Source organism: Fukomys damarensis, unplaced genomic scaffold (assembly GCF_012274545.1).
Source record: "Fukomys damarensis isolate Sample0158 unplaced genomic scaffold, DMR_v1.0_HiC HiC_scaffold_2, whole genome shotgun sequence".
NCBI classification, from domain to species: domain Eukaryota; kingdom Metazoa; phylum Chordata; class Mammalia; order Rodentia; family Bathyergidae; genus Fukomys; species Fukomys damarensis.
In genome coordinates, this window is record NW_022900914.1 from 25,658,355 (window position 1) to 25,671,293 (window position 12,939).

At 49.5% G+C, this 12,939-nt stretch overlaps 1 long non-coding RNA gene across 1 annotated transcript; it reads right to left on the reverse strand.

The window, feature by feature from the left end:
- Positions 1–8,552: 8,552 nt before the first annotated feature.
- Positions 8,553–11,825, reverse strand: LOC104856400. Its single transcript, XR_778627.2, has 4 exons — positions 11,580–11,825; positions 11,007–11,070; positions 10,154–10,182; positions 8,553–9,295 (listed from the first exon to the last, which is right to left on the reverse strand). It is a non-coding gene; the product is annotated as an uncharacterized LOC104856400 (long non-coding RNA).
- Between the last annotated feature and the right edge of the window lie 1,114 nt (positions 11,826–12,939).

The following is a 12,939-nucleotide window of genomic DNA, read 5'->3' on the forward strand; positions in this document are numbered from 1 at the left end:
TTTTTTTTTTTTTTTTTTTTTAACTACTAAGGACTCAATGTGGGGTCTTTGCACTGAGCTAAATCCTTGGTCCTTTTAATTTTCTCTTTTTTTTTGAGAAAAAGTTTCACTAAGTCACTAAATTGGCCAGTCTGGGTTTGAACTTTTGAACTTTGGATCCCCCTGCCTTTCAGGGTGCTGGCATGACAGGTGTGTACCACCATGCCCAATTCAAAATCCTATATGTCTTTAACCCTTATAGCACACCCCAGTTCATACTGGCCACATCTAAAGTGTTCACAACAAAAGTGCCCAGTGGCCACCTTACTGGACGGTACAGCTCATGAAGGGAGAAGACATGTGGGCTGAACTCTCTGGGGATACTGGGAATGGTCCTGTGAAGGCCAGCGGGTCCCAGTGGATGCCATTCACCAAGAGCTTGGCCACCTACAGGCCTCACCTGAATACCTCCTGTCTGGTAGTCTCTGGGTAGACAGATGGAGTCTGACAACACTGCTGAATCCAACCACAGGGAGGCTTCATTCACTCCCAAGAAAACTGATAAGCCTTTGGCTGCTCTCTCACCTGAACTGCCTTGGAGACACAGTTTTGGGGCACAGTCCTGGGCACCTGGACTCAGAGAAAGGGACTGTCCTAACTGAGAGTGACCAGCAATCTTGTGAGGCACTGTGTCCCCAGCAGAGACAGGGCCCTCACTGGGGGGACAAACAGCCTTCCTGTGCCCACAGTGTGACAAGAGTGTGGCCCTTGCCTGGGAAACAACCCTTTTCTATACCTCCCTTGCAGCCTTGTCACCCTGGGACCCCTTCCGTCCCTTTTTGGGATGACTTTGGCTCTGTCTGCTTTAATTTCTGTGTCAATTTCATGGTCAAACTCTCAAGGAGCAACTTCGTTCCTCCAGGAAACAGCCTCCCACGTCCTGCTCCCTTGAAATGCCTGCAGTTCTTTATCCCCCTGGACCTTGCTCCACATCCTCTGTGCTTTCCTAAGAAAACCAAAAATAACCAGAACCCAGCCGGGAAGCCAGAGCCGGACATGTCATATCCACCTCTGGGGCTCTGGGACATGTGCATAGCAGAGTCACAGCCCTGACTCAGGATGTGCTTGTCGGGGGCGGGGTAGGAGCATCTCCCACTGGGCCTTGGCCCCAGTGACAGTGTTCCCCAGCCGGGGCAGCAGGATGACAGCTATTCCCTGCATTTTGCGTCGGAATGAAGTAGAACAAAGGGGGGAGCACAGGTGGGAGGACTCTGAGGTTAATGCAGTCTCTGCAGTCCCTTAAAATGACAGCGCTCTCTCTCTCTCTCTCTCTCTCTCTCTCTCTCTCTCTCCCCCCTCTCTCCATCTCTCCTCTTTTCTTCCCCCCTCTCATTCTTATTTTTTTACTGCAATGCAGAGATCTCACAGAAAGTGACTCAGCCTTACATAAGACAGAAATCCGAGGGGGACCAGGAGAGTGGTGACTCATTGCCTTGAAATTTCCAGTGGGTTACACATGTTTTCTTAAGGGATTTTTTTTTTAATTTATCTTTAATGGTTGTCAAAAAATGGACTTCGGAGGCATATTGGGGTGAGTCTACTGTGTCAGAGCTGGAGGACAGGGAGGCAGGCTAAGGCCCCTGTGGGGGCAGGGAGGAGGCCAAGGACAGGAACATCAGGTTAACCTCAAAAGGTCCTGGAGAGAAGCCAGGAAGAAAGACTGGAGTTGTCACCACATCCAGAGACCAGGCAGACTTGTCCCAGGCTATTGTTCACTCTTTGGGCCCACTCATCTTCCCTAAAAATAATTTACTTTTTAAAATTGCCCACATCCCCACTCCCCTTTAGCTCTGAAGAAATTATTTATGCTTCAACTATCTGGCCCTTCTCTGAGTATTGTTTTGTGTGACTCCATATGCTTGCACATTAATAAATTTGTATGTATTTCTCTTGTTAACCCATCTATTGCTTGTTTCAGCAAACTCAATCATCTAGTCTTCAGGCCAGGAATAGTGGTGCATGCCTGCAATCTCAGCTTTCTGGGAGGCTGAGGCAGGAGGATTACAGATTTAAGCCCAGCCAGGGCAACTTGCAACTTAGTGAGACCCTGTCTCAAACAAACAAACACAAACTGCAAAAGTACTGATATAGCTCAGCACAAAGGCTTTGCGTTAAATTCCCAATTTTGCAACACAAAATAAATTTCTGATCTTCAGAGAATAGAGGGAAGTTCCCTTTTGCCCCCATACCTCATTAATTCACCCCTCTAGCTGACTCTCCCATTTGTGTCAGCCATTTTCAAATAATTATAAAACAGAGACTATCTTGGATAATTTTCTTCTCACTTTATTCAGGCTCTTAGGGCAATGTTTCCTAAAGTCTAGTGCACGAATCTTGAGCTTCATGAGATGTTAAATGGTGTTATATTTTTGAAAATCTAATCAAGTTTGGAAAATATTGGATTTTAAAGATGAATGTGTTTCTTCAGTGTGCAATTTTAAGATGTTCCCAGAGGATGCCATGTGGTGTCAGGGCCCAGACTTCAGGAAATCCTGCCTTTGTAAGGTCCAGCATAACAGCACAAATGCTGCCGTTGTGAGGTCACATTACCTGGGCGGGACTGTAAACCTCACCTCCCATGGGGGCTCCAGCATCTACCCTGCAGAGGCCTCATAGAACTCGTGTGTCCTCATGTCCTCAAGGAACATGGGTTCCCTGTGAGGTGTGCCCACGTTATTCTCCCTTCTCTTTAAGCATCCTGAGCCCAAGAATCATCTTTGTCTGGCAATAAACTGTGTGATATATGGAATCTTGCTTTGATCATTATTTTAACCACATACAACAATTGAGATCTAAGAAATGCAGAAGAAAAGGGTTGGTTTGTTTGATAGAGAAGAAATGCTATGAATATTCAACTAGAGAGATGATCAAATAAATAAAAAGATGCTGAATAATGCAAAGAGTGCAACAATTAATACGTGAGAAAGGCTATGGTGCAGAAGGGGAAATGTGTTACTAGCCAAGGTGGTGGCAGGGTGTCCCAAGAGAGCCTCTTGGGAAGTAGGAAGCCCCCCACAGATGGCCTGGATGGCTAAAAAGAAACAGAGTGTGTGGCTCGGCCTCCTGACCTGCAAATGACAAAAGCAACAGCAGCAATGTGAGAAGTGGGGCTGCCAACAGGGGTATCAGTGTCTAATTATTTAGTTGCTATGGGTGTGAAGGAGTGGCTGGGGAGGACTCCTCAGGCACAATATCTAGGTGGTGGAACACGCTGTATTAAGTCATGTGCCATCTTGTCACATGAGCTCATCCCCCTCTCCACCCTTAGGCTTCCAGTAAAGGACCAGGGCAAAGTTTCCCTGCAGGGAACTGAGCCAGTTATGGCTCCCACCACTCCCACAGTTCTAAAGGGCTTTAGATGCGTCACCTGCAGGAAACAGCTCTCTCAAAACAAGCATCCTGGGCAGAAGAGAATGAAAGGGCTATTGACAGACATGTGGACAAGCTGAGAGGAGCACAGGGGTCTGCAGGCCCCCAGCTGCGATACCCAACACCTTTAACTCCACTGAGGCAGGGAGGAGAGAGAAGGCTGTGCAGCCTGCATTGTGCTCCCCAAATCCATTTGCTGAAGCCTTAATTCCCAGTACTTTCCAAAGGGTCTGTATTCAGAGATGGAGCCCTGCAAAGGGGATTCAGTTAAACAAATGGGGGCCTACTTCAATCTCACTGGCATCCTTGCAAGAAGAGGAAATCTGGTGTTAGGGCTGGTGCTGCACCCCTGTGATCCCAGCACTCGGGAGGCTGAGGCCGGAGCTCAAGACCAGCCTGGGCTACATAGTGAGTTCAAGGCCAGCCTGAACTACATAGCAAGGCTCTGTTTTAAAAAAGGAAATCTATAGACACAGAGACATCCAACACACCACACACACAGAGGTAGGCAGAAGGTAGCTACCTGTAGCCTAGGAGAGGGGCCACGGAGAAACCAAAGTGTCCTTTGATCTTGGGCTTCCAGCCCCTGGAACCTTGAGAGAAAGATGTCTGCAGCTCTGGTGCTCTGTTCTGACTGTACAGGCATACAAGGAGGCCTCAACCTGGTCTCCTTCTTCCTCATAGTCTCAAGCTGACACCCACTGTTGCCCACACCTCCCCAGAGCCAGAGGGCTTGGGATAAGTGGGTGTATTGGGAAGGCGTCACCTCCAAAGCCTGGAGAGCTGGAGAAGGCAGACAGTGGACCATGAAGGGAAGACAGAGTGTGTCCAAAACATATTGCATCATAGGAGGGGCCACAGAGGCTCCTGACACCAGGGTTATGAATAGGACATAGGCTGGTATGATATGAGCTTGGTACCACTGTAATCAAGACTGGAATAAAAAAAAAAAGATGTATGGTTGGCAGGATTGTGGCTGGGCCCTCCCCACAAGCTTCTCTTTACCAATAAGGTTAAAATGTTTTTAGACTACAAAGAGATAATCCAGAGGTAGATTTTTTTTTGGTGGGAGTGGTATTAGAGATCGAACCTGGGGCCTTCCTGAGTTCATCCCTAGCTTGCTTGCTTCTTTTCCGTCCTTTCTTTCTTTCTTAATTTGAGATAGAGTCTCACTAAACCACTAAGTTGCCCAAGCTGGACTGGAATTTGTGATTCTCCTGCCTCAGCCTCCAAGAGTGCTAGCATTACAGGCAGGCACCACCATGCCTGGCACAGAGGCAGACTTTTCTATAGCTTAATCTAGTTCGGGCAGCAGCTGTCAGGTCAGATGGGCAGTGAGAGGACAGGTGGCTCCCTGAGAATATTTTAGGCCCATGCTTCTTGCACACATCAGCCCTTGGGTTCCCTTGTGGTAAAGGATAGACCAAGAGTGGGACCTTCTTGGGTATGACAGGCAATGTCTCCAGGCCTGGACTCCATCTCAGTGTGGGAGCAGCACTCAGGGTACAGCATAAAAAGGAACAGATGCTGGGGTGAGACCAGCAAGGCCCGAGGCTGCCTGCCGGACCTTTCTCCTCTGCAGCACTGGGGCTGACTGCACCTCGCTCCAGCCAGCCCCTCCCTGCCCATCCTCCCATTGGTCTCCACACTAGGAGGTGCTGGTTGACCTCAGGCAGGGCCAGATGAAAATATACTTGTCCCCTTGTGCACAATTGTAGTGGGGTCAATGCTTAACTGCTCCCCAAGCCTTCTGAACCCCTGGGAACCCATCAAGGGGAAAACTTGACACAGGAACACTGATCTCATGTATCGGATCAGGCCTGGTGATCAGAAAAGATGACACACAGATACCTGAGAAAGTGCAGGGACCGCTCGACACAGCTCAGCACAGAGGCCCCTGAGAGACAGCCCAGCTGCGGCCCTGGACAATGTGGAGTTCATGATAATCCACCCTCAGAATTGAGCACCTGGCATGCACATGCCAGACCCATGTGTTCTCCCAGTACCACCTCTTCTAACATTCCTGCTACTCCACAGGTGCCATGACTCTCCAGCATGTGAATGAGGGAAGCGGGACACAGAGGGTCAGGTAAGCAGCCTCTGACCACATGAATGACCATGGTACTGGATCTCTGCAGACCCCGGAGGGTGCTCTCCACGTCTCTGGTCTCTCCCTCTAGCAGTTCTCCCTCTGCGCACAGGAAGCAAGATCAATGCCCATGAGCAAGAAGCCTTCCTGAAAACAACAGGACTGGCCATGTGAAGTCCCCAAGAGCTCCTGGTCTCCTCCTGGCCACCCTGCCTCAGAATGATGAGGTTGTCCCCACAGAGAACAGACCTTCCTCCTCACCTCACTGGGGCGCAGCGATGCTCAGCGCTCCTGTGGCCCTGCCTGCCCAGAGGACCTACTCACCTGCACTCTGCCTGGGGTTCTCAGAGCTCCAAGAGGAAACATTATGGGCAGCAGTAGAAACAGCCCTTTTCTGAACACTTCAGCCTCCAGGATTTTCTTTTCCTTTTCTTTTTCTTTCTTTTTTTAGTACTAGGGATCAAACCCAGGACTTGTACCCTGAACTACACCTCAAGCCTTAAAAATTTTTTTTTCTGAGACAGGGTCTCACTAGGTCCCTAATTTCCCTGTGCTGGGCTCAAACTTGTGATTGTCCTACTTCAGCCTCTCAGAGTGCTGGAATTACAGGCATGTGCCACCACACCCAGGTTAACCTCTAACTGAAGCCCACTTGTTTAGGACACATCGGTCAAACACAGGACACAAGCTGAGTGCCCTCTGGGACAGAATAGCACTCCTCCCTGGCCACTGCGGCCCCCTTTCCCAGTATCTCAGATCTGGACAAGGAACAGCATGTCAGTGGCCCAGCTGTCTGGCTTGGAGGGAAGAGAAGACTTTTAATCTTCCTCTTCTGGAGCCCCAAAAGTGCCCTTTCTTAACCAGTTCCACATTATGCAGCCCTTGCCCCAGGTCACAGAGAGAACAGCGCCGCCATTGTCCCTTGATAGCAAGCAGGAGATGGCCAGCTGGCAGCAGTGGAGTTTTCAGTCCTCATCTTCTATACATTTGGGGAGCCCAAGACCTTCCGAGGCAAAACCCGACCGCAGATGCTCAGTAACTCACCAATGTCGTCCAGCGTGAGCCTGCACACAAAATAGCTCCTGATTCCCATGACGGTGTATACAGATACGAGGTCCCATAAAACAAGCAGCAAGGGGCATGTATCCAACAGGCACTTCCCATGATCCTTTTGTGTGTGCCCACGACAAGAACAAACACACCATAAGAAGCCTGCCAGTAGGATGGTATGTGTCGGGAGGGTGAAGTGGCTGTTATCTGAACCCCCTCATCTTGCCCTCCGAGGAAGTTTTTGAACCCTAAGAGGGAAAACCTTGTGATACAGAAAGTTAAGAGTACCTCAGACACCACATGAGGCAGCTACAGGACCCTCTTAAATGAGAGAGAGAATATACTTTTCTTACCTGTGTTTAAAAATGGATTCAAAGTGGCCTAAGCAATAAGAATGCTATTATGTCACATAACAAGAAACTGTGAGGTGGGCAGGTCCATCCTGAGGACCCAGGCTCCTTCCTCCTACCTGTCCTTCTGTCCTTGCTGTCGTCAGCTTCAGGCCTGTCGCTGCCTGCAGGGGCTCCATGCATGGCCTCCACAGGTAAGAGAGGCCGTCTCCTCCCAAGACAGACACCTTCACCTCCAGCATTGGCTGTGGTTTGGGTACCTGTCACTCATCCCCTCAGATTCCTGCATGGTGGGTTTGGTCTCCAGGATGGCTTTTGAAGTGGAGGAGACTTCAAGAGGTGGGGACTGGTAGAAGGTAGTTAGGTCATTCGGAGCACTTCGCTCAAAGGGATTAATGCAGTTCTCAGGGGACCCCAGTTTAGTCCTGAAAAAGGGGAGTTACTATAAAACAATAAAACAAAACAAAAACAGCATTTCTGTCTTACCAAGGGATCTCTACCACATGGGTTCCCACTGTCCTGATGCCATTGGCCATGATGCTGTCACCAAACACCAAGCAGATGGGGCTGCCCAGTCTGGGACTTTCAGCCTCCCAAATGTGAGCCAAATAAACCTCTTCATGAAAATAACATATCTAAGTGGGGTGTGGTGGTGCATGCCTGTAATCCCAGCACTCTGGGAGGCTGAGCAGGAGGATTGCAAGTTCCAATCCAGCCTGGGAAACTTAGTAACTTGAAAAGATACTGTCTCAAAATTAAAAATAAATATGGCCAGAGATGTAGCTCAATGCAAAGGCCCTGGGTTTAATTCCTATTACAGCCCAAATAAGTGATATGTCCAGCCTCAGACATCTCCTAATAGCAACAGAAAATATTTGCACCTCTTATAGACTTCCTCTTACATCTCATTGGCTAAAATTAGGTCACATGTCTATGCCTCAGTCAATCGAGTGAGACCACTCTGGCAGGTTGGAACCAATCAGGATCTAACTTCAAAGACTACGGGATTGCCCCAGCTGGCCTGAAACCCAGGGCTGGCTTCAGAAAGTGGATGCCTGCATTAAGACAGGCCTTGTTTGACCAGGGCCAATCCCTGGAGTTAACTTAACAAAAGGAACCAACCTTAGGATGTTTCTTTCTGTAGTTTACCGAAAGGCGCAGAGCTGTAGGTAACGGAGCCAAAACTCAAAGCCAGAAAGGAAACATGATGCTAAAGATAAACTGGGCTTAGTTAACAGTCGACACCAGGTCGGCCCCTTGATGGAGGGGCCTCTTCCTCTGGAGGCTGGTGGTTTCGTCATCCTGGAAGCGAAGGGTATGCTAATAGCTTCCCACACTTCACTGGGACCCATGAGTCCCCCTCTGCCAGCCTCCAGCCAGTGTGGCCATCACATCACAGCCACGCTTCCCTGCCTCTTCTCTACAGAGTACCTCCAGAAAGTCTGACAGTTCTTTCTCTGTCTGCATTTGATTTATGGCTGCCATTACTCTCCTCCCTTGCAGCCTGCACACCCCAGATGGTTTTTGCAGGTCAGCATGTGCCATCATAGCTGCTCGCCCAAATGCTTGGTGTACCCATTAGGAGGACCCCTCTTCCACCCTCAGAGGAGCCAGCCCCCCCTCCCCACCCCACACAGCTGGGCGAGTGGCCTGGAATGTGTCACTTGGGCAACGGGCTAATGGTCTCTTTCAAAAGAATTGCTGAAGACAAGGATTCTGACCTTAAACATCTGATTAGCACCCTTGATTCACTTCCACCTGTTTTTGCTACCCCTCCCCAAAATAATCACTCTAGATTTGTTGGTCTCTGGGTTCTTTTTGAACAAATTTCTTACTTCTGTGTGTCCCCAGTTCCTTTTGTACAATGGGGATAATCATAATGTTCTCCTTCCAGCAGCTACAGAAGAATACTGAGGCCTGAGAGTGGCTTATGCAGCAAACATTTCTCCCAATTCTTAGGGCTGGAAATTGGAGATGAGGGCACCACGTGCACAGGTGCTGGTGAGAGTCTTCTACAGACAGTGGGTCTCTTCTTGTGTCACCAGGAAGGAAGCGAGCCAGCTGGGTCTCTGGCCTTTTCTAATTGTGGTGGATTAAGTAATGCACAACTTGGAATGTCCAGCCTAACTGAATCACCGTGGTCTGTGCATGGGGGACCCACGTGAGGATTGTTGCCAACAGCATAAAAAGAGAACTGGAGGGAAGGTTGGGGCTGTTGAGAAGCTTGCTGAGGTTTGTTTCCTGATCAAACTTTCCTGTTCTCATGGGAGGAGGAGCTCAGGGCCTTGCTGTCACTGGGATTGGCTGCTGTTCTATCAGGGAGCTCCGATCTTCACTGTGAAAGTCACTTCCTGGCTCCAGTGTGGATCCCTCGGCCTGGTGGCTCAAATCCTTCACCCTGTGGGAACAGGTTTTCTGGCTTTCACCACCTTCTTTTCACCAGAAGGCTTTTGGGCCTTCTGGGCACATATCCTAAATACTGATAAGCATGAGACATTGCCTTGGGCTGTAGGCCTTTAACTGGACTCGTGGAGGACATTGCCTTTGACTCCAGGCCTTCAATTGGACTCATACAGGGACATTGCTGAGGGATCTTTGGGTCTCTAATGTGCAGCTAGATCTCTTGCACTCCTCTGCATTTGACTTTTTGGATGACTGTTTTAAAATAATCCCATAAATTATGTGTCCTATATTAAATCTATTCCTTTGCAAACCCTGACTACAATACTAATCCATTAATAAGGGTGCCACTGTCAGGACTCAACCATCTCCCAAAGCCCCCTCCTCCTAATGCAAAAACATCCGGGCTAGGGTTTCCACATATAAATTTTGGGGTGACAGACATTCGATCCATAACAGATAGTATTTACTCCATAAAACTGTTCTGAGTGTTGAATAAGATTAAAGTTCTGGGCCTGGGATTTAGCTCAGTTGCACCACGCCTCACAAGTACAAGGTCCTGAGTTCTATCCCTGATACAAAAAACAAAACAAAACAAAAAACATACAATTAAAGCATCTGACATAGTGTATTCTGTCTCTACAAGTTGGTTTTGAAGTTTTTTCTTTCTCTTCTTTCTTTTTCTTTTTTCCCCCAGTACTGAACACTGAACACAGGACTTTGTGCATTTGCCACTGAGCTACATTCTAGCCCTATTTTTTTAAATTTATCTATGTATTTCTCTAAGTTACCTTTCTCATTGCTGAGACAAAATACCTGACACTCAAAGTTAAGGGAGGAAAGTTATTTAGCTCACAGTTTGTAGTGGTTTCAATCCATAGTCAGCTGGCTCCAAGGCGGGTTAGATGGCAGAGGGACATCACAGAAGAGAAGCAGTTCATGTCAGGCAGAAAGTGAAAGCAAAGGGGACAATCACAGCTCTTTCTATCCCTTAATAGCTTATCCAGGCTGCTTAGGGCAGGAAGATCTCACACCCTTAATCCTAGTGCCCTTGATCCTAGCGTTGCACCATGAATCCATCCCAGAGTCACACACCCTAGATCCAGCCATCTCTGAAAAACCCCCACCTATGACGACTGCATGAGGCTTTGAGGGACATCTAGACACACACTGTAACTGTATTTAATTATTTTATTTATTTTTGAGGCAGGTTCTTGCTAAGTCACTAAGTTGGCCAGGGAGGCCTCAAACTTTCAATACTCCTGCCTCAGCCTCCCACAGTGCCAGGATTACAGCTGTGTGCCACCTTCCCAGCTTGTTTCTTTTCTAATCTGAGTGGCTGCTGCTGCACACTGAGCACTGAATGCTCACCATTACTGCACTGGTTGTCTCTATCCAGTGACTCAGTGATCCTCACAGCCCAAACTCATGAATGCAGCAGTGTGTCTATGTCTTGCCACCAGGAAGTGAAGAAAGGACATTGCAACCCATATCTGAGCCCAGAGCTCATGCCTTTTAACTGAACTAACTGCTTTGCAAATTCATTGTGTCTGAATAATGCTGTTGGAAGAAAGAAATCTGGGGAGATTAGGGATACTCTGAGATGAGGAAAGGGACCCCACACTTAGAACACAACGCCATGATTCCAGAGGTCACCAGGCAGCAGGCCCCCTCTAAGAAGTGACAAGTGAGGACCGCAGAACCCTCACCACTCCCACCGCTGTGGCTTATGTCATCTGCTTCCTGGTTCTCCACAGAGATTCTAGGAACTTGCTGCAAGAGATCAGTGCACACGGTTACCATGTGAAAGCAGGCTGCATGACCAAGGAGAAAAAGGAAAAACAGAAGGAAAAAAGCCTAGCATGCCAGGGAAGATGCTGGTGGACCCTCACAAGGAGAAGCGTGCTCTCTGCTCCTCCCACACCCCTCCTGGACAGCCAAGAGTGCTGGCTTGCTACCGTGCTGGCCGGGGATCACATCATGTTCATTTGGGCACAGCCCCTCACTGACCACGCCAGGGCCAGGCCTGGCACTGGCTCCTTGGCCCTCCTCCTCTTTGCTGAGTCTAGGGAAGAGAGGCCCAAGGGCTGCTCCCCCTTCAAGCATGTGCTTCTCCACGGGTGTCCTCCCCACTCCTTCCAAGTAGCCATAGATACCTCTTTCTTGCACCTTCTCCTTGCCCACCAAACCCACTCAAACAGACAAGTCAAACAGACCTGAGTCTGCTCCCTGGCAGGCCACCTGGGCGCCACTGCTTCCTGTTGCTGCCCCTTTGCTCTCACCTGGGGCTGGGGTGTGGCTTTAGGAGGAAGAGGTCTTCGGTCCAAGGCTCTGAGACCTGACCAGTGGCCCAGCAGCACCTCCTAGGTCAGGAGTCAAAACCCCAGCTAGCAGCAAGCTTCCTTCTGCCTTTGCTTCAGCTCTTCGGTGAGGGGTTGAGGCTGGGAAAGACATGTGTACTCCTGGGTCCTCTGACTTCATATCCATCCATCCAAGGCCATCTCAGTCTCACTGAGATACATGGTGGCAGCCATGCTAGGGAAAGAAGGGAAGGGAAGCAGTAGGTTGTGTCCTTGAGCCTTAGGAGATAAAATGTTGTATCCTTGGTTCTTGGGAATTTGTCATCAAAAGGCCTATGCACTTTCTTGACTCAGAAGCCATTTATTAGTATTTAATTAGTGAAGAGAACAAGTGCAGGAAAAATGGAGATACTGGGGCCTGGGGAGCCAGTTACAGGAGGACAGCAGAGCAGGAGACAGAGGCTGAGTCTTGGGCCTGTGGAGCTAACAAAGCACCAGGACTTAGATCACACCCTCTGATATCCTATACTGCAAGATCTGACAGTGCTCAAGGTGGCCATGCAGGGGCCAGAAGCAGCTCCTGGAGAACTGCCCTTGTGCTATAATGGAAGACAGAGCCTGGCTTCAGACCTTTGGTCTTTAGGGTAAGGTAGGTGGGCAAGCCAAAGCCAAGCCAGAGTTGTGAACGTGGGAGCCCAGACTGCACATCCGTGATGGGTGACTGGGCGGATGGAGACTGGGCTCCAAGGGGACAGTGCGGGGAGTGCTGGCCTCCGGGACACTGTGTGCTCAGGAAGCAGCAGTTCCTGTTCTAAACCCTGGCTTCTTGCCTCCCACAGACTTCCTGATTCTGGGCTTCGTGGCTGTCAGTGCCTGCACTGTGCACATAGAGGGGGACAGGAGGCTCCTCACCTGTATGAGACCTACTGGTGCAGGCCCTGCACTGAGTGACACCACCCTATTCCCTGGGGGCAGAAGGGTCTGCTTCAAGGTGCAGAAGAACTCGCAGAGGTGGCAACGGAGGCTGGGCTGCCCCACACTCCTTAGGGGCAGGGCAGCCTCCAGTGAGACAGCGCCTCCCAACAGGGAGGGGGATCAGGGTTCATGGAGGAGGAGTCTTGAGCTGCCTGGGGGTGCTAGGGCTGGGCTGTCATTCCTATAGGCCCTGGTTCCTTCCCTGTAAACAAGAGTGGTGGATCTCAGAGCCCCTTTGGATTTCACAGTGTGGGTGTAGAATTGCACTTTTGAAGGGTTTGGTGCCTATCAGAAGCTTGCTGTGGATTCCTACTCCGCTTTCTACATGGGCACCCTGCACACTCCCTCTACTCAAGCAGGATTTGCC